Here is a 20,247-nt window from a genome sequence, read left to right on the forward strand (position 1 = left end):
CAGCCCAGCAATGGGTCATGCTGGGCTGTGTGGTTCCACAAATGTTCTTGGGAAAGGAATGGACATGACATCATTAGTGTCTTTACTTAATATGGATTTTTTTCCCCACAGATATCTACACAAGAAAAGAATGTAAAGAAGAACAAACACTACTTTTTTTGTTTTATTACATTCTATTTTTTATTCCAAAATAAAATACAATTATATTTCTTCAATAAATTTTTAAAATGAGAAGTTTTGTGTGGTTTTTCTTTAAATTATTAGTAAATAAAATGTAATATATGAGATGCAATGGTATTGTGTTAGGTCGCCCATGGTACAGCAGGAGAACTGTCATGTCCCTTTTCATCCATGATGATTCAAGCAACTTGGGAAGGATACTCCGCAAGACCTGTGGAAGAGAATAGTATGAGGTTCCAGCTATTGGTAATAGTGTCACCCTTCTATGGAAAAGAAAAGGTACAAGCAACACTTTGACACAAGCAGGTTACAGCGGCCTTTGTCCCAAATGCAGCCCTCCGGCACTTGAGTAACTACACATCCAAACATTCCCTGACACAGTGTAAGCATTGGTGTATCAGGGCATGATTGGATGTGTAGTTTTGCAAATGCCGGAGGGCTGCACTTTGGACATGCCGGGGTGACTTGGACATGAGGGATTTTTGGCCAATACATCTCACCTGAGGGGGGTTGTCTGCTACATGTCGGAGGTTCAGGTCCACATCACAAGTAGGTCGCCCATGCCATGGTACATCAGGGGAACTGTCGTGTCTCTTCACATCCACGCCACTTGGGAAGGATACGCCGCAAGACCTGTGGAAGAGAATAGTATGAGGTTCCAGCTATTGGTAATAGTGTCACCCTTCTATGGAAAAGACAAGGTACAAGCAACATTTTGACACAAGCAGGTTACAGCGGCCTTTGTCCCAAATGCAGCCCTCCGGCACTTGAAAAACTACACATCCAAACATTCCCTGACGCAGCGTAAGCATTGCTGTCAGGGCATGATTGGATGTGCAGTTTTGCAAATGCCGGAGGGATGCACTTTGGACATGCCGGGGTTACTTGGTCAAGAGGGAGTTTTGGGCAATACATCTCACCTGAGGGGGGTTGTCTGCTACATGGCGGAGGTTCAGGTCCACATCACAAGTAGGTCGCCCATGGTACATCAGGGGAACTGTCGTGTCCCTTCACATCCACGCAACTTGGGAAGGATACTCCGCAAGACCTGTGGAAGAGAATAGTATGAGGTTCCAGGTATTTGTGTCATCCAAAGACAAGGTACAAGCAGGTTACATCGGCCTTTGTCCCAAATGCAACCCTCCGGCACTTGAGAAACTACACATCCAAACATTCCCTGACGCAGCGTAAGCATTGCTGTCAGGGCATGATTGGATGTGCAGTTTTGCAAATGCCGGAGGGATGCACTTTGGACGTGCCGGGGTTACTTGGTCAAGAGGGAGTTTTGGGCTATACATCTCACCTGAGGGGGGTTGTCTGCTACATGGCGGAGTTTCAGGTCCACATCACAAGTAGGTCGCCCATGGTAGAGTTGGATAAACGGGTCCAATATTTGCGGCAACCCAACAACAGGAAAAAACAGGGGGTAACAGGTCGTCAACAGGACGAAACTTTGAAAACAGGCCTGGGAAGGTGCGTCAACAGGACGTAAAACTCTGAAATACATAAATATTTTTTTTTAGAATATTACAATCTCAGTTTACACGATAATACAAATGTTACAAGTATATTCACAGGCAGTGGAAAAAAGCTTTGGATCAATGTCCGTCGGGAATCATCTCCTTCGTCCATACCCACCGGTAGAGCAGAAGAACGGTTCCCGCGTCGGAAAGCACTGCGACGAAGAGTCACCGGCAAACGGTTTGCAACACATATGTTGTGTAAAATACAACATGCATTTACCATGCCGCAAACCCACGCCGGTGAGTACAAAAGAGCACCACCGGAAGTGTCTAAACATCTAAACCGGCTTTTAAGTACACCGTAGGCACGCTCAATTACTTGCCTCGATGCTTTGTGTGTCTCTTGGTAACGTTTTTCTGCTCTACCAACAGGATTAGACAATAGGGTCAAGAGCCACGATTTGTTGGGATAACCCGCATCGCCTATGGAAATGAAAAAAATGGTGGGTAATATAAAAAATAAAAATAAAAAATAAAATAATAACTATTAAAATAAATACCTAACAGCCAGCCACCCGGCATGTTTCCTGTTTCGAAATTGTCCAACAGCGATGACTGACTTAGGATGAAGGAGTCGTGAGACGGTCCAGGAAATCCCACAAAAATATTCAAAAATTTAATGTTGACATCACAGACCGCCTGTATATTCATGGAATGGAAATGTTTTCGGTTCCGAAAACATTCTTCCGAATTCCGTGGAGGTCTGATCTGCACGTGGGTACAGTCAATCGCGCCCAGAACATTGGGAAAATTGTATTTGGTAAAAAAGCCTAATTCGATCTCACAACATCCGCTGTCCGTATCTGGAAATGTGGTGAACTGGATCGTCAATTTGCGGAAAGCCCTAATGACCTGGGTTATACAGCGCGACAGTGTCGACTGTGAAAAACCGCATGTTTGAGACAAAGTAGGCTGGAATGTGTCTGACGCCAAAAAATGTAACGTAGCCAGCAGTTTCTGGAAACCGCTGACTGCGCGATTGGTCCGTGCCCGAGGTTCTAGGTCGGCCTCCAACAGAGCGTACATGGAATATATGTCGCGAGTCGATAAGCGATAATTTTGAATCACCTCGAACTCGCTGAGATCCTCCAGTTCACGCCTAGTGCGATACTAGCGTGGACGTGGAAATGAAACACGCAATACTGGCTCACGCAATGCAGACATTTGCTGACCTTGATCCTGATGTTCAGCAGCCCTTTCTTCCTCCATGCTTGCAGCCAGCATGAACATCACAAGCTGGTCAGAAAAAGGCTCCATTATTGTAGTCAGTACAAAAATAGGATATAAATGTGTTTTAAAACGCAGGGATTGTCCTAAAAAAACGATTCCACAAGAGAGCTGACTGTAATGGCTCCTCTCCCTGAAGTCTCAAAAACGGGAGTGAGGAGAGGAGTGGCTTTGCAGAAGTGTATCCTGGGTAAAACTGTGGAATCATGGGTACATTTCCCTCAGCAGAGTGAAGAAAAAAATATTCTTTAAAAAAATCAATTAAATAATACTTGTGAGTCAAAAAAAGACAAACCAAGTAGATAATCCCTTCAAATATAAATAGATATGCTATTAGCAATCCAAAAAGCAAAAAAAAATAATTTACATTTTTTTTTTTATTAGATCCCGCCAGCAAAGTGAGGTGGAATGAAATTTACGTAATTGCTGTCGAAAAGCACTGTTGTCGAATCGACATTCTTCAATTGAAGATACTTTTGTCGAAAAGCCGCATTTTGACCATTGCAGACATGTCGAATTTTGAAAATGTTGATTTGAAAAAAGTCGAATCTGAAACGGCAGGTATTTTGACGAAAAGTACTGTATTGCATTGACGAATCCAATTCGACATGTTTTTTTTGTCTAAAATATCCAGTTTTTCGACTTTTGCGGCAATTCGACCGCAATTGCATATACCCCTAAATGTCAATGTGTGTGAACTTACTATCCTCTGCCACTTGATCACCTCCATCAAGTGCCTCCAGGGCCTCTGCTGCCCATTCTGAAGGTGGGGATGGCGGCTGGATGGGGGAAGGAGGCTGGATGGGGGAAGGAGTCTGGATTGGGGAAAGAGGATGGAAGGGGGATGTGGTTACAGGGGTGGGTCAGATTGAGAGGGGGAGGGTGGCGGAGAGGTGGTTTGGGCCACAGAGGGGGAGGGGGGCAGAGAGGGGGATTTTGAAAAAGAGGGGGAGGGGGGCGGAGAGGTTGGTTGGGCCACAGAGGGGGAGGGGGGCAGAGAGGGGGTTTGGGAAAGAGAGGGGGAGGGGGGCGGAGAGGGGGTTTGGGCCACAGAAGGGGAGTGGGGCGGAGAAGGGGATTGGGAAAGAGAGGGGGAGTGGGGCGGAGAAGGGGATTGGGTAAGAGAGGGGGATTGGGAAAGAGAGGGGGATTGGGCCTCAGAAGGGGAGTGGGGCGGAGAAGGGGATTGTGAAAGAGAGGGGGAGTGGGGCAGAGAAGGGGATTGGGAAAGAGAGGGGGAGGGGGGCGGAGAGGGAGCTTGGGCCACAGAAGGGGAGTGGGGCGGAGAAGGGGATTGGGCTGGACTATAATTTGGAGGCCTTCCATCCGCTGCTTGCCGTTGTGCTTTCCCTAGAATGACATATGTAATAATTAGGTTGTGCAAAAAAAAACCCATCAGCATTTAAAAATTACATTATTCTGTCCCATGTAAAATACACAGAGAACGTTATTGTGTTCATCCGACAGCCTGTGTAGCAACTCAGTACAACAACATTAACTTTTTCACAAGCACTTTGCTACACAGTCAGTACTGCAAGCTAGAACCACACACAATGTGGAAACTTGTCATGTTTGTGATACGTTAGTGTAATTACACAGTCTGCTAATTTTCACACTATATCACTTCTTAGTGAAAATGTGCAGTCTTTATAGTTAAAGTTTCTGCTACTAATCTCAGTGTAATAAACATTTAGTGTAATGTGTTACACTTACTGCATCTACGTCGACTGCGAATTTCTTGCCGCAGTTCCACCAACAGGTCCGGCGTGCGACGGCGGAGGTCACTCCACCGCCTTTCCAATTGGATAATTGATCGCCTGGTACGGGTGCGTGTCCGCAGTATGCGGCGGACCTCCGCGTAGGCCTCGCACTTAACCCTATTGGGTATAAAGGGCCCTGCACGGCCTACGCGGCGGTCCATGACTGCTGTCAATACGCGCAGCTCCTGCCGTGTAAATGCAGCTGCGCGCATGGTGCCAATGGCGTTTTCCATACATGGGCATATATTTATAGTGTGTGGTGGCATTTGATTGGTTGTAATTGTATGGTGTCATCTATATTAAACTTTATTGATATGTGGACATTAATGTGCAGAACAGTGGGTACAGTTCGCATTAGCGGAGATTCACACCAGCGGACACACACACACACACACACACACACACACACAATTATTATATTACATTTGAATTCAAAAGTCATGCTTCTAAATTAATAGCATTGTAGGTTTGTAGGATAAAAGCAAAAAAAAAAAAAATGACAATGTTTAGATATATGTCTCTAGATAGTTCTATAGATACATACACACACATATAACATTAATATATGTCCGCTATTCAAAATCAGATAAGTCTCCATATATATATATATATATATATATATATATATATAAAACAAAAATTAAATATCACAAAAAAAAAAAAATATATATATATATATATATATATATATATAGAGAGAGAGAGAGACAGAGAGAGAGAGACAGAGAGAGAGCCCCAAAAAATGTTATTAAAAAAGGCATTTTTGAGATAATACAAAACTCAAAAGTGTTGAAATCTGTGTACTCACCACATTTTGCAGGAACAATCAGCTACACAAAGTCACAAAGTTTATGTTTTTTCGATCAGATTTTGTTTCAGTTTTATTGTAAGCAGATGCACAAGCCAAACATACCCCAAGAAATAAATAAAACAAAAAACACGGTTATTGTTGGTTAAGAACACAATTATCACAAATTCAAAACAGTAAGCAAAAACAAAAAAAAACAGTAATACCATTGTCTATAACAATATAAAACAACAAACATGATAAGGAGAACATTGCAGATTAATTATGTAATGAAACAATAATAAATACTCACTAAACCCAAGAAACACACTCTGAAATTTACCAAGCTAACTAAATACCATCAGTCCAAAAAATATAAACAAGGTGTTACACACACATGTGGCGCTCAAAGAACAAATTATTCCACCATAGATTATGAATAAAGTGACAATAATCACCCTAATTGGTAATGGTCCTCCGTTCTTGTATTGGACCTAGAAGAAAAAAGTGACCACCTCCACAACGTAATTAGTGGTAGTTGGGGCACAGAAACAGAAAGAAAATGGATAGTGCAGTATCCTTTTTAAGTTGTTTGGATTTAGTCAATTAGTGCACTTACAAATATACGAGTATATATCAGCATTTCACAGATGATTCCACTGGTGTGAGATGTTACCTTTCAGATGAATCAGAATACTTGAGTCTGCAAGACAGAATATACTTGCCTCCTCATAGTATGTGCAGGAGTGCAAGTAAAGAAATATAGTGCAATAGTCTATGTAATAAAACACACATTTAATACAAGATGCACTTACAAACATAAAGGATTCATAGGCATGGTACAATGATCCCAAAGGGGGCACAGCAGCTCAGCAAGCAGCACACAGACTCATAAGTCCCACTGGAAGCGGATGTAGATATTCAAACAGATCATCCAGATGGTTGTCGTGGAGCTGTCAGGTTCCCTTGTGGGTCAGAGTTTTTGGGAGAACAAGCACTTAACGCGTTTCTGACTATTAAAGTCCTTCGTCAGACTGCACATACTATGAGGAGGCAAGTATATTCTGTCTTGCAGACTCAAGTATTCTGATTCATCTGAAAGTTAACATCTCACACCAGTGGAATCATCTGTTAAATGCTGATATATACTCGTATATTTGTAAGTGCACTAATTGACTAAATCCAAACAACTTAAAAAGGATACTGCACTTTCCATTTTCTTTCTGTTTCTGTGCCCCAACTACCACTAATTACGTTGTGAAGGTGGTCACTTTTTTCTTCTAGGTCCAATACAAGAACGGAGGACCATTACCAATTAGGGTGATTATTGTCACTTTATTCATAATCTATGGTGGAATAATTTGTCCTTTGAGCGCCACATGTGTGTGTAACACCTTGTTTATATTGTCTGATTTCAGTGTTTTGGATGTACACTTTTGTTACACTCATTTGGGCTGCACTTCGTCTTAATTGCGCACTAGAGTTCTCATTTTTCTTAATATCAGTCCAAAAAAGTAAACACGTACAGACAGTTTGGGTAGACAAAACCTTAAAAAAAATATATATACCTGAAATAATCACGCACAATTCGTGCCCTTACAGCATTCCCCCAGCGGGAAACACTCCCCCCGCGGAATGTCCGGCCAACCCCTGGCTCCTCATCCGGCAATTCCTCCGTTTGGGGAAGCTCTACACGACTCTTTACAGCGATGTTATGTAGGATAGCGCACAGGACCACAATTTTACTTACCATCTCCGGCGAATACATGATGTTGCCACCAGTGCGGTGGAGCACACGAAAACGCCCTTTAAGAACACCAATCGTGCGCTCCACCAGCTGTCTAGTGGCAGTAAGCGCGGAGTTAAATGCCAACTGTGGTCCTGGCCTGGGTTTACTGTAAGGAGTCATGAGCCAGGGGGTGCAAGGATATCCACGGTCTCCTGTTTGATAATATGAGAATAGGAAAAGGATAAAAGCAACATTAAAGAATGTAATTCCAACAATATGACTGTTCCAATAATGAAATATAAAAAACTCACCCAATAGCCACATGTCTTGGCCTTCCATCGTTCTTAATCTTTGCCATATCCCTGATTGTCTAATGACATGGGCATCATGGGAGTTCCCAGGGAACTTAGCATTCAGGGACAGGATCTGGAGGGATGGGCCACAAACAACCATTACATTCAGAGAATGAAACAGTTTCCTGTTTCTAAAGATTTCTTCATTATGTCTTGGCGCAACAATAGCAACATGTGTCCCATCCACAACCCCAATAACGTGTGGGAAGCGACTACCCCCTTCCTGAAATTGCCGCTTCACCACAGCCAGGGCACCAACATCCAAAGGCATTGATATAAATTGCTTAACTCGTGTTAGGAAAGCTTGGCTGACACGCCGCAGGACCTTACTGAACTGGCCCTGCGACATGCCAACCAGATCTCCTACGAAATGCTGGTACGAACCAGTGGCCAAAAAATGTAACACAGCAAGGAATTGTGTCAATGCTGGTATTGCTGTCGGACACCTAATGGATTGTTCTAGATCACTCTCTATTATGGAGAGAGTGTCTAGGATTAGATGAGGTGGCAGTCTGTATCTGTGCAACACAACATCATCAGGCATCCCAAAAAGGAGGACACGGGTACGGAAAATTGGTGGCCTTGCACGCCTCCGTTGCCTTGGAGGATGAGGAGCCGGTTGGGGTTGGAGGGCTTGCGCCGGTTGGGGTGGGAGTGGTTCCGTGGGTTGGGGTGGGAGGGCTTCCGCTGCCACATGAATGGACATCACCAACTTCAAATGAAGGTAAGAATCATTAAAACACACATTCAATTAACACAACACATTGACATAAATTTTAAAAGAAAAAACAATGTGGGTGTTCACTTACTGCAGGAGCGTACTCCATATCTTCATGATGAAAATACGGAACAAAAAACACAAAAAACAAACATTAATCCACAGTTAGCAAAGTACCTACAACATAGGTTATCATCAGAAATAACAAAGCGTTTTTGCAAAAAAACATACCCATATAATTACTGCAACAAGATATTAAATAACTACTAAGTATGTTTTGTTTTTAACACAACCCCCCCCCCAAAATAGGCCACTTACCTGCTCAGAAAACCAACACAAAACTATGCACCAAAACACCAAACAAAACAGGCCTACTTCGGCAAAAAAAACTAAAAAAAAAAAATATAGAGACACCTACAAGAGAGAGAAATGGCCAATAAGAAATAACGTACACACTCTCACCAAACCCACACCATGCCACCCAGGGACAGGCAACTTACCTGCTCAGAATATAAAGGAACACTTGGTTGGTAAGAAGAAAAGAAAACTGGCCTACTTTGGCTCTCCAAAACTTTTAAACAACAAATTAACAATAGAGACACCTACAAGAGAGAGAAATGGCCAATAAGTAATAACATACACACTCTCACCAAACCCACACCATGCCACCCAGGGACAGGCAACTTACCTGCTCAGAATATAAAGGAACACTTGGTTGGTAAGAAGAAAAGAAAACTGGCCTACTTTGGCTCTCCAAAACTTTTAAACAACAAATTAACAATAGAGACACCTACAAGAGAGAGAAATGGCTAATAAGAAATAACATACACACTCTCACCATACCCACACCATGCCACCCAGGGACAGGCAACTTACCTGCTCAGAATATAAAGGAACACTTGGTTGGTAAGAAGAAAAGAAAACTGGCCTACTTTGGCTCTCCAAACTTTTAAACAACAAATTAACAATAGAGACACCTACAAGAGAGAGAAATGGCCAATAAGAAATAACATACACACTCTCACCAAACCCGCACCATGCCACCCAGGGACAGGCAACTTACCTGCTCAGAATATAAAGGAACACTTGGTTGGTAAGAAGAAAAGAAAACTGGCCTACTTTGGCTCTTCAAAACTTTTAAACAACAAATTAACAATAGAGACACCTACAAGAGAGAGAAATGGCCAATAAGAATTTAAAAAACCACTCTCACCACTAGAACGGGAACACTGCAAATTACATGTAACATAACTATTAGATACTACATGTAAACAAATATAATAAAATAAACATTAAACACCAAAAAAAAAAAAACATTTTAAACCACTACAAAGGACCATTGTACACCCATACATACTTGGTTTGGTAATATACTTTTTTATTCTAAAATACAAAAAACAGATGTGTTAAATACGCCATCCGCAACACAACAGTAAGAAATGTGCAAGCTAACAAACGCTAATTTTTATGCTATATACTGCAATAAAAACTCACTCTGAAATGTGCTAGGCACCACGTCCACCTTGATTGTGTCTTTCACAAATTCTCATCATACACCCACTCACACAGGCTGCAGTCAAGGCTTTTAAATAGCCAGGACAACAATTACTGGAAGTATTAGCATAATTGACACCTGTGCGAATTACCGCACTCGAAATCACACGCAGCTATAAATCGCTAGACACCTGTGCAAACACACATGCCAGCAGCAACATGGCTACTCATGAGCAGATGGCAGTAGAGATGGAGATGGTGCAGCAGCAGATGTCCGCTTTGACACATAGGCGCCTAGAAAGGCGGAGGCAGATGCTGGAAGCTGCCAGTGCGGATGTTGAAAGTGCAGGACCCAGTACTGTTCAAACTCCATCTTCTGATACACAGGAGTTAGGAGTGAATCCCGTGCCACACATAGATACTGGGGAAACTGAGGGAGATTCAGGACTACCATCTCAAACCCAAAGTACACAAGCAGCTAGTGAAGAGGAAGATGGTGAGGAGGGTCAGGACAATAGCTCACAGGCTACATCAAAAAAACGAAGAAGACAGTCCGCCTTCACTAAGAGGGAGTTACGTGTTTTGGTCACACAGGCCATGGCAAAAATTCATCGAGGCAGCAAAAACATGGGTGCTGCATCCAAAGATAGAATCTGGAGGGACATCACTGATTCTGTTAATGAAGTCGGCTCAATTGTCTGCACATCACAGGAAGTTAGAAGATGGTAAGTGTATATTGACACACCATTTTCTGCCCAAATTATTAATACAAACTTAGCTAGATGTGATGTTGCCTATAGCAACCAAATACATAACATGTGTACTATCAAGAAAAACAGGTATTCTTAACTTTTATGTCCCTCGCCCCTAATTCTCATCACATATGTAGTTGGCCGACTTCAAATCCCGCCTGAAGGGCAAGAGGTCTGCGGAGTGGAATGCCTCGAGGGCAACAGGGGGAGGTCCAGCTGCCACTGTGAAATACACAGATCTTGAGGAGCTAGCGATGGACTGTGTGAGCTACGAGGAGGCGGGTGGGGTGTCTCATATGGACACGGACCTGCCTGAAATAGTGAATCCACATGACTTGCCAGGTAAGTTTACACACATAAACCGAAAAAAGAAATTTAGTGGTTCCAAAAGTCTAATGTTGTTTTTTTCTTCCCTTTTTCCAAACATTCTTCTATTTTCTTTTAACATAACACAGCACAGGTGGGTGAGCAGGTAGAGTCAGAGGAGGGTTATGTGGCTGAGGCTGAGGCGGGGGGACCTAGTGTCTCTGCCACTGTGGTTCCAGAATCGACCTCAGTTGCCCTAAAAGTATCGTCTGGCTGGGGGTTCACAACATATATGTAGTAAATATTAAACATCATATTTTGTCAGAAGATGGGGTTACCATAGTATAGGTTCTGCTATGTTAAATTTGGCACTGCCATCTGCTTGTTGCTATGTCCATCTTTGTATGTGATACTCATTTGTAGCCATGTTGTGTTGCTGCTTTACTTTTATTTATTGAAGTTAAATAAAAAAAATAAAAAAAATTGTTTGTGTGTTTTATTAAAGGTTATGCACTCTGGAAAACTGTGCCCTGTAAACTTTAACATGGCATATTGACATTTGTGGAACAAGGGAACAATCAGAATATTCATACAAACATTGAATATTATAATTGTAAAAATGTATGCCTTGCACAACACTTAACTGGGCATATAAAAAATACAAACATTCGATTTGGACTTGGGTTACTAGGGGCAACATGGCATAGTATTAGATATGGACACATATTCCCACAAACAAATAAAAAATTTGTATTAAGTAACATTAAGTGTAGGCTGCATTATGTAGCTCATGTTATTTGGTATGTACAAAGGAAGATGTCTATGTCGAGAACATTTAGCTGATGTAGTTAACAAGTTGGTTAATTCACACTTGATTAAATTGCAAAGTATTCATCAAATAATTAAAACATGCAGTTAACATCAAAGTATTTCACCAAATAATTAAAATACAGTGCATTATTTGTGAGTGTGTCAGATTTATACCTGGTAAATTTAAAATTGTTATGTGGGCATACAATTGCTGTTTGATGTCATTTGTAACTGCAGTGTTTGGCAAGTAATTGGTCAACAGGTGAATTCATTTGCCAATAAATTGCTAATTAGGGCAGACACACTTGTAACAGTACTTCGCAAGTGCTGAGTAGCTGCAGACTAAAGGGCCCTACTCATTTAACGATGCGCCGCCGAGGTGCCCGACGGCTGAAACGGCCGACGAGCGACCCGGCGGCGGGGGGGCAGTGACGGGGGGAGTGAAGTTTCTTCACTCCCCCCGTCACGCGGCTGCATTGAAGTGCAGGCAAATATGGACGAGATCGTCCATATTGGCCTGCATGCACAGCCGACGGGAGACCAGCGATGAACGAGCGCGGGGCCGCGCATCGTTCATCGCTGGAGTCTCCACACTGAAAGATATGAACGAGTTCTCGTTCATTTATGAACGAGATCGTTCATATCTTTCAGAAAATCGGCCAGTGTGTAGGGCCTATTACTCCTCGGCTGCGTCAAGATAGCGAACATTTGTTGTGTACTTTTTACCATCGGCTACGCATTTCTGCACAAAACACGCCTACTGCCGGTTGCATACTCCCACACTAGCCGCCCACTTTCACGCCCATTTCGTTAGATAGCGAAGCCGAGCCTCTGCCACACCTCCTTCACTCCATGTTTTCGGTGATGTAGTACGAGTTGATTTTCAGTTAGTAATTTTGCACAAGCGTCGTATCGCTCCCTTTACGCATGCGCATTTCTGCTTTCGCGCATGCGCAGTTTGCGATTTTTTTACATTTGCGATGCGATGAACTGCTGCGATCAACTCGGAATGAGGGCCATAGTGCAGTATATTCCGTTGCGCTTTACAATGCATAGTACATTTATCTCCTCCCTCCCTTCACCTATGTATGTGGCAGCAGATTACCGCAAAGATTGCTACAGGTAGATTGACATGGGTTAAACCTTCCATTGAAAGAGTTTTTACCTTGTTGAAGGAACTGGAAGCCCTCTGCTCAAGTAATGATGATATTAGCTCTGGTCCAAGGTGATATAGAATATGACAATCAATATTCCAAGGGATAGACCTTTCCCTATAAAAAAGCATGAGAATTCTGTCAGACAAGTCCTTAACTTAATTTCTTGAAATTTAAAACAAAAAAGTTTTGAATGCAAGGTTTACCAGATTTCCATTACTTAGAACATGGGGTGTTGTTACATAAAGATAGATATAAAAGAGGTTTTTCTTACTGTACCCAATGTCCCACACCACAGAGGGCTCCTGAAAGTTTACTGGAAAAATCTTCTTTTTCAGTGATTTAGTCAGAGCCGTAAATAGAAATTTTTGGTGCCCTGTGCCAGAAAGAGAATTGAAATAGGGAAGGTGCATGACAAAAAAATAAGATTTTACTTACCGATAAATCTATTTCTCGGAGTCCGTAGTGGATGCTGGGGTTCCTGAAAGGACCATGGGGTTCCTGAAAGGACCATGGGGAATAGCGGCTCCGCAGGAGACAGGGCACAAAAAGTAAAGCTTTTCCAGATCAGGTGGTGTGCACTGGCTCCTCCCCCTATGACCCTCCTCCAGACTCCAGTTAGGTACTGTGCCCGGACGAGCGTACACAATAAGGGAGGATTTTGAATCCCGGGTAAGACTCATACCAGCCACACCAATCACACCGTACAACTTGTGATCTAAACCCAGTTAACAGTATGATAACAGCGGAGCCTCTGAAAGATGGCTTCCTTCAACAATAACCCGAATCAGTTAACAATAACTATGTACAATTATTGCAGATAATCCGCACTTGGGATGGGCGCCCAGCATCCACTACGGACTCCGAGAAATAGATTTATCGGTAAGTAAAATCTTATTTTCTCTATCGTCCTAGTGGATGCTGGGGTTCCTGAAAGGACCATGGGGATTATACCAAAGCTCCCAAAACGGGCGGGAGAGTGCGGATGACTCTGCAGCACCGAATGAGAGAACTCCAGGTCCTCCTTAGCCAGAGTATCAAATTTGTAAAATTTTACAAACGTGTTCTCCCCTGACCACGTAGCTGCTCGGCAAAGTTGTAATGCCGAGACCCCTCGGGCAGCCGCCCAAGATGAACCCACCTTCCTTGTGGAGTGGGCCTTTACAGATTTAGGCTGTGGCAGGCCTGCCACAGAATGTGCAAGTTGGATTGTGCTACAGATCCAACGAGCAATCGTCTGCTTAGACGCAGGAGCACCCATCTTGTTGGGTGCATACAATATAAACAACGAGTCAGATTTTCTGACTCCAGCTGTCCTTGCAATATATATTTTTAATGCTCTGACAACGTCCAGTAACTTGGAGTCCTCCAAGTCACTTGTAGCCGCAGGCACTACAATAGGCTGGTTCAGATGAAATGCTGACACCACCTTAGGGAGAAAATGCGGACGAGTCCGCAGTTCTGCCCTGTCCGAATGGAAAATCAGATATGGGCTTTTGTAAGATAAAGCTGCCAGTTCTGACACTCTCCTGGCCGAAGCCAGGGCTAGAAGCATGGTCACTTTCCAAGTGAGATATTTCAAATCCACCTTCTTTAGTGGTTCAAACCAATGAGATTTTAGAAAGTCCAAAACCACATTGAGATCCCACGGTGCCACTGGAGGCACCACAGGAGGCTGTATATGTAGCACTCCCTTAACAAAGGTCTGGACTTCAGGGACTGAAGCCAATTCTTTTTGAAAGAAAATCGACAGGGCCGAAATTTGAACCTTAATAGATCCCAATTTGAGACCCATAGACAATCCTGATTGCAGGAAATGTAGGAATCGACCCAGTTGAAATTCCTCCGTCGGAGCACTCCGATCTTCGCACCACGCAACATATTTTCGCCAAATTCGGTGATAATGTTGCACGGTTACTTCCTTCCTTGCTTTAATCAAAGTAGGAATGACTTCTTCCGGCATGCCTTTTTCCTTTAGGATCCGGCGTTCAACCGCCATGCCGTCAAACGCAGCCGCGGTAAGTCTTGAAACAGACAGGGACCCTGCTGAAGCAAGTCCCTCCTTAGAGGTAGAGGCCACGGATCTTCCGTGATCATCTCTTGAAGTTCCGGGTACCAAGTCCTTCTTGGCCAATCCGGAACCACTAGTATCGTCCTTACGCCTCTTTGCCGTATAATTCTCAATACTTTTGGTATGAGAGGCAGAGGAGGAAACACATACACCGACTGGTACACCCAAGGCGTTACCAGCGCGTCCACAGCTATTGCCTGCGGATCTCTTGACCTGGCGCAATACCTGTCCAGTTTTTTGTTGAGGCGAGACGCCATCATGTCCACCATTGGTCTTTCCCAACGGGTTACCAGCAAGTGGAAGACTTCTGGATGAAGTCCCCACTCTCCCGGGTGAAGATCGTGTCTGCTGAGGAAGTCTGCTTCCCAGTTGTCCACTCCCGGGATGAACACTGCTGACAGTGCTATCACATGATTCTCTGCCCAGCGAAGAATCCTTGCAGCTTCTGCCATTGCACTCCTGCTTCTTGTGCCGCCCTGTCTGTTCACATGGGCGACTGCCGTGATGTTGTCCGACTGGATCAACACCGGTTTTCCCTGAAGCAGAGGTTCTGCCTGGCTTAGAGCATTGTATATTGCTCTTAGTTCCAGAATGTTTATGTGAAGAGACGTTTCCAGGCTCGTCCATACTCCCTGGAAGTTTCTTCCTTGTGTGACTGCTCCCCAGCCTCTCAGGCTGGCGTCCGTGGTCACCAGGATCCAATCCTGTATGCCGAATCTGCGGCCCTCCAATAGATGAGCCCTCTGCAACCACCACAGAAGAGACACCCTTGTCCTTGGAGACAGGGTTATCCGCAGGTGCATCTGAAGATGCGACCCTGACCATTTGTCCAACAGATCCCTTTGGAAAATTCTTGCGTGGAATCTGCCGAATGGAATTGCTTCGTAAGAAGCCACCATTTTTCCCAGGACTCTTGTGCATTGATGTACAGACACCTTTCCTGGTTTTAGGAGGTTCCTGACAAGCTCGGATAACTCCTTGGCTTTTTCCTCCGGGAGAAAAACCTTTTTCTGAACCGTGTCCAGAATCATCCCTAGGAACAGCAGACGAGTTGTCGGCATTAACTGGGATTTTGGAATATTCAGAATCCACCCGTGCTGTTTTAGCACTTCTTGCGACAGTGCTAATCCCATCTCTAGTTGTTCTCTGGACCTTGCCCTTATTAGGAGATCGTCCAAGTATGGGATAATTAATATGCCTTTTCTTCGAAGAAGAATCATCATCTCGGCCATTACCTTTGTAAAGACCCGAGGTGCCGTGGACAATCCGAACGGCAGCGTCTGAAACTGATAGTGACAGTTTTGTACAACGAACCTGAGGTACCCCTGGTGTGAGGGGTAAATTGGAACGTGGAGATACGCATCCTTGATGTCCAAGGATACCATAAAGTCCCCCTCTTCCAGGTTCGCTATCACTGCTCTGAGTGACTCCATCTTAAACTTGAACTTCTTTATGTACAGGTTCAAGGACTTCAGATTTAGAATAGGCCTTACCGAGCCATCCGGCTTCGGTACCACAAAAAGAGTGGAATAATACCCCTTCCCTTGTTGTAGAAGAGGTACCTTGACTATCACCTGCTGAGAGTACAGCTTGTGAATGGCTTCCAAAACCGTCTCCCTTTCGGAGGGGGACGTTGGTAAAGCAGACTTCAGGAAACGGCGAGGTGGATCTGTCTCTAATTCCAACCTGTACCCCTGAGATATTATCTGCAGGATCCAGGGATCTACCTGCGAGTGAGCCCACTGCGCGCTGTAATTTTTGAGACGACCACCCACCGTCCCCGAGTCCGCTTGAGAAGCCCCAGCGTCATGCTGAGGCTTTTGTAGAAGCCGGGGAAGGCTTCTGTTCCTGGGAAGGAGCTGCCTGTTGCTGTCTCTTCCCTCGACCTCTGCCTCGTGGCAGATATGAATAGCCCTTTGCTCTCTTATTTTTAAAGGAACGAAAGGGCTGCGGTTGAAAAGTCGGTGCCTTTTTCTGTTGGGGAGTGACTTGAGGTAGAAAGGTGGATTTCCCGGCTGTAGCCGTGGCCACCAAATCTGATAGACCGACTCCAAATAACTCCTCCCCTTTATACGGCAAAACTTCCATATGTCGTTTTGAATCCGCATCGCCTGTCCACTGTCGCGTCCATAAAGCTCTTCTGGCCGAAATGGACATAGCACTTACCCGTGATGCCAGTGTGCAGATATCCCTCTGTGCATCACGCATATAAAGAAATGCATCCTTTATTTGTTCTAACGACAGTAAAATATTGTCCCTGTCCAGGGTATCAACATTTTCAATCAGGGACTCTGACCAAACTACCCCAGCACTGCCCATCCAGGCAGTCGCTATAGCTGGTCGTAGTATAACACCTGCATGTGTGTATATACTTTTTTGGATATTTTCCATCCTCCTATCTGATGGATCTTTAAGTGCGGCCGTCTCAGGAGAGGGTAACGCCACTTGTTTAGATAAGCGTGTTAGCGCCTTGTCCACCCTAGGAGGTGTTTCCCAGCGCTCCCTAACCTCTGGCGGGAAAGGGTATAATGCCAATAATTTCTTTGAAATTATCAGCTTTTTATCAGGGGCAACCCACGCTTCATTACACACGTCATTTAATTCTTCTGATTCAGGAAAAACTATAGGTAGTTTTTTCACACCCCACATAATACCCTGTTTAGTGGTACCTGTAGTATCAGCTAAATGTAACGCCTCCTTCATTGCCAAAATCATATAACGTGTGGCCCTACTGGAAAATACGGTTGATTCGTCACCGTCACCACTGGAGTCAGTGCCTGCGTCTGGGTCTGTGTCGACCGACTGAGGCAAAGGGCGTTTCACAGCCCCTGACGGTGTTTGAGTCGCCTGGACAGGCACTAATTGATTGTCCGGCCGTCTCATGTCGTCAAACGACTGCTTTAGCGTGTTGACACTATCCCGTAGTTCCATAAATAAAGGCATCCATTCTGGTGTCGACTCCCTAGGGGGTGACATCCTCATATTTGGCAATTGCTCCGCCTCCACACCAATATCGTCCTCATACATGTCGACACACACGTACCGACACACAGCAGACACACAGGGAATGCTCCTAACGAAGACAGGACCCACTAGCCCTTTGGGGAGACAGAGGGAGAGTTTGCCAGCACACACCAAAAGCGCTATATATAACAGGGATAGCCTTATAATAAGTGCTCCCTTATAGCTGCTTTATATATATCAAAATATCGCCATAAATTTGCCCCCCCTCTCTGTTTTACCCTGTTTCTGTAGTGCAGTGCAGGGGAGAGACCTGGGAGCCGTCCTGACCAGCGGAGCTGTGAGAGGAAATGGCGCCGTGTGCTGAGGAGATAGGCCCCGCCCCTTTTCCGGCGGGCTCGTCTCCCGCTATTTAGTGAATCCAGGCAGGGGTTAAATATCTCCATATAGCCTCTGGGGGCTATATGTGAGGTATTTTTAGCCTTTATATAGGTTACATTTGCCTCCCAGGGCGCCCCCCCCCAGCGCCCTGCACCCTCAGTGACTGCGTGTGAAGTGTGCTGAGAGGAAAATGGCGCACAGCTGCAGTGCTGTGCGCTACCTTTAGAAGACTGCAGGAGTCTTCAGCCGCCGATTCTGGACCTCTTCTGACTTCAGCATCTGCAAGGGGGCCGGCGGCGCGGCTCCGGTGACCATCCAGGCTGTACCTGTGATCGTCCCTCTGGAGCTGATGTCCAGTAGCCAAGAAGCCAATCCATCCTGCACGCAGGTGAGTTCACTTCTTCTCCCCTCAGTCCCTCGTTGCAGTGATCCTGTTGCCAGCAGGACTCACTGTAAAATAAAAAACCTAAGCTAAACTTTTTCTAAGCAGCTCTTTAGGAGAGCCACCTAGATTGCACCCTTCTCGGCCGGGCACAAAAATCTAACTGGAGTCTGGAGGAGGGTCATAGGGGGAGGAGCCAGTGCACACCACCTGATCTGGAAAAGCTTTACTTTTTGTGCCCTGTCTCCTGCGGAGCCGCTATTCCCCATGGTCCTTTCAGGAACCCCATGGTCCTTTCAGGAACCCCAGCATCCACTAGGACGATAGAGAAATAGGATTTTAATTACCTAATGGTAAATCCTTCTCTCGTAGTCCGTAGAGGATGCTGGGGTCCACATTAGTACCATTGGAGGTATAGACGGGTCCAATAGGAGCCATTGGCACTTTAAGAGTTTGAGAGTGTGGGCTGGCTCCTCCCTCTATGCCCCTCCTACCAGACTCAGTCTAGAAACTGTGCCCGAGGAGACAGACATCTTCGAGAGAAGGATTGTACACAGATAGTGATGAGATTCATACCAGCTCACACATACAAGGCAAACCGAGCTAACTAGCTTGAAACTCAGCAACCGCTGAAACATTACTTACCAAGTAACAATGCAGTACTCAACTAAAAACAAAGTTGTACTGAACCAGATAACCGCTGCAGGAAAACGAAGCGCTGGTCGGGCGCCCAGCATCCTCTACGGACTACGAGAAAAGGATTTACCGGTAGGTAATAAAAATCCTATTTTCTCTCTCTAGAGGATGCTGGGGTCCGCATTAGTACCATGGGAAGTACCAAAGCTCCCAGAACGGGAGGGAGAGCGCGGAGGCTCCTGCAGAACTGATTGACCAAACTTTAGGTCCTCAGAGGCCAAAGTATCGAACTTATAGAACTTTGCAAACGTGTTCGACCCAGACCAAGTAGCCGCTCGGCAGAGTTGTAAAGCCGAGACACCCCAGGCAGCCGCCCAGGAAGAATCCACCTTACGAGTAGAGTGGGCCTTAACAGACGTAGGACAAGCCTGCCGTAGAATACACATGCTGGATAGTGAACCTGATCCAGCGAGAGATCGTCTGCTTAGAAGCAGAACACCCAATTTTCTTGGGATCATACAGGACAAATAGAGAGTCCGATTTTCTGTGACGAGCAGTCCTCTTCACATAGATTTTTAGAGCCCTTACAACATCTAAGGACTTAGATTAAATTGAGTCAGTCGCAACTGGTACCACAATAGGTTGGTTGATATGAAATGCCGACACAACCTTCGGAAGGAACTGCTGACGTGTCCGGAGCTCAGCTCTATCTTCATGGAAGATCAAGTAGGGGCTTTTACAGGACAAAGCCCCCAACTCCGACACATGTCTAGCAGAAGCTAAGGCCAACAAAGTGACAGCCTTCCACGTGAGAAACTTGACCTCAACCTCCTGTAGAGGCTCAAACCAGTCTGACTGGAGCAACTGCAACGCCACGTTAAGATCCCATGGCGCCGTAGGCGGTACAAAGGGAGGTTGAATGTGCAGAACTCCCTTCAAAAAAGCCTGAACCTCAGGGAGGGCAGCCAATTGGTTCTAGAAGAAAATGGATAAGGCCAAAATCTGGACCTTTACAGATACCAA

General features: G+C 44.9%; 2 long non-coding RNA genes across 2 annotated transcripts; both read right to left on the reverse strand.

The window, feature by feature from the left end:
* Nucleotides 1-214: 214 nt before the first annotated feature.
* On the reverse strand, nucleotides 215-3,779 carry LOC135050577 (uncharacterized). Its single transcript, XR_010241675.1, has 5 exons — nucleotides 3,634-3,779; nucleotides 1,484-1,676; nucleotides 1,101-1,228; nucleotides 681-813; nucleotides 215-391 (listed from the first exon to the last, which is right to left on the reverse strand). It is a non-coding gene; the product is annotated as an uncharacterized LOC135050577 (long non-coding RNA).
* Nucleotides 3,780-8,781: 5,002 nt separating this feature from the next.
* LOC135050578 (uncharacterized) lies at nucleotides 8,782-9,227 on the reverse strand. Its single transcript, XR_010241676.1, has 3 exons — nucleotides 9,154-9,227; nucleotides 8,966-9,067; nucleotides 8,782-8,879 (listed from the first exon to the last, which is right to left on the reverse strand). It is a non-coding gene; the product is annotated as an uncharacterized LOC135050578 (long non-coding RNA).
* Between the last annotated feature and the right edge of the window lie 11,020 nt (nucleotides 9,228-20,247).

The sequence above is a fragment of the Pseudophryne corroboree genome, chromosome 2, assembly GCF_028390025.1.
Source record: "Pseudophryne corroboree isolate aPseCor3 chromosome 2, aPseCor3.hap2, whole genome shotgun sequence".
Lineage (NCBI taxonomy): Eukaryota > Metazoa > Chordata > Amphibia > Anura > Myobatrachidae > Pseudophryne > Pseudophryne corroboree.